A 1,472-nucleotide genomic window follows, 5' to 3' on the forward strand; every position below is an offset into this window, starting at 1 on the left:
GTTTCTCCACTGGTATCAACCTGCCCCCTGCTAGATATGATCTCCCTTGCATCTTTAGACTCCCAGCAGAGGAAGATCTCAGCAATGGGCTGTTCCTTACCATCGCGACCAGAGCGGAGAAGATGCTCTCCCAGGTCACAGCCAAACACCCCTTCCTTCTCCACCTCCCGCTCCTTCGGCTTCTTTGGGTGGGCCTTCACCAAGGAACGAAGGAAGGTGATGAGCTTGCCGCGTTTCTTTGGCGCTGCACAACAAAATGGAGAAAACAGGTCATTCCAGGTTTGGCTCAGTTGGACGAGGCCGAGCACAACACATTTGACACGTCAAAACGGGAAGAACATTACCAACAAGTACATACAAAAATGCATTTTCCCCATCCCCCATCCCTGGAGGAGACCAAGGCCAGGATGTACGGGGCCGTGGGCAGCCTGGTCTAGTCCCGCATGAAATGTGGATGCTGGCAGCCCAGCCTCAGACACAGGGGTTGAAGCTTGATGATTCTTAAATTCCCTTCCATCCCAAGACATTCTCCGAGGATTCTAGGATTTCCCCAAGTCCAGTCATAAACACGGGAGGATTGGGCCACATGTCTGCGCGTTCCAATGGAGCTTAATGCACTCCTTCTGCTTAGCTTGCTCAACTTGGGGATTAAGGATCGTCTTGGAAAGCCACGTTCTGATCAAGCAGATCACTAGCACAGCCAAACCTCTATCTGTCCAAAAGGGACGCTGGCTGTTCTCAGCCTCATCCTGACTTGCAGGAGAACTGTCTTTGCCCTCCCTCATTCTCACTACCTACAAAACAGCTGCCATACGCCCCGTGGTATGCATGAACGATCATCAACACAGAGGATAACGTGGGATGGATAAGCGAGCTATTACACACAGGACACACCCCAAAAAAGACTCCCCTTTGCTTCCCTGCACCATCAAATGTAACATCCGTACCTGGCTTTGGCACTGAGTTGACGAGAGCCTCGGGAACTTGGTTAGTAATGAGTTCCACACACTCGCCGGGGAAAAATCCCACCTGTAACAAGAACAGAAAGAGAGGTCAACTATTGCATGCAGCATTTCCCACGTCTGAACTGTTAAACCAAAAGCAACATAACATTTTCCTTGGAACGTGCTTGCCTGATAATCTTATTCTGTAAGACTACCCAGCAGACAATGGCCTGCATAAAGGTAATAATAATCTTTCAACATTTGCAGCCTAAGGCAAGGTCCTCTGGCACTGACACAGGGAAACCTTTGACGTGCAGAAGCCATCCTGTGCAGGCAGAGCAGCTCTAAGCTGAGATTCCTGCCTTTACTGAAGTGGCATGCTCAAGTCTGAAGCTGGTGCCTACCTGGAAGCCGTGCTTGCCTCTCCACCAGGGGGTCAGCTCCTTTGCTGGCATATCAATAACGCACACGATGTCACCCACCTGCAAGAGATTGCAACGTCAATCCCAGCTCAAATGACTGCATTCT

General features: G+C 50.5%; 1 long non-coding RNA gene across 1 annotated transcript; it reads right to left on the reverse strand.

Annotated features, from left to right (window-relative positions):
• Window positions 1–204: 204 nt before the first annotated feature.
• On the reverse strand, window positions 205–1,391 carry LOC109365139. The gene is made up of 3 exons (XR_002110796.1): window positions 1,349–1,391; window positions 948–1,029; window positions 205–244 (listed from the first exon to the last, which is right to left on the reverse strand). It is a non-coding gene; the product is annotated as an uncharacterized LOC109365139 (long non-coding RNA).
• Between the last annotated feature and the right edge of the window lie 81 nt (window positions 1,392–1,472).

This window comes from Meleagris gallopavo, unplaced genomic scaffold (assembly GCF_000146605.3).
Source record: "Meleagris gallopavo isolate NT-WF06-2002-E0010 breed Aviagen turkey brand Nicholas breeding stock unplaced genomic scaffold, Turkey_5.1 ChrUn_random_7180001956278, whole genome shotgun sequence".
NCBI classification, from domain to species: domain Eukaryota; kingdom Metazoa; phylum Chordata; class Aves; order Galliformes; family Phasianidae; genus Meleagris; species Meleagris gallopavo.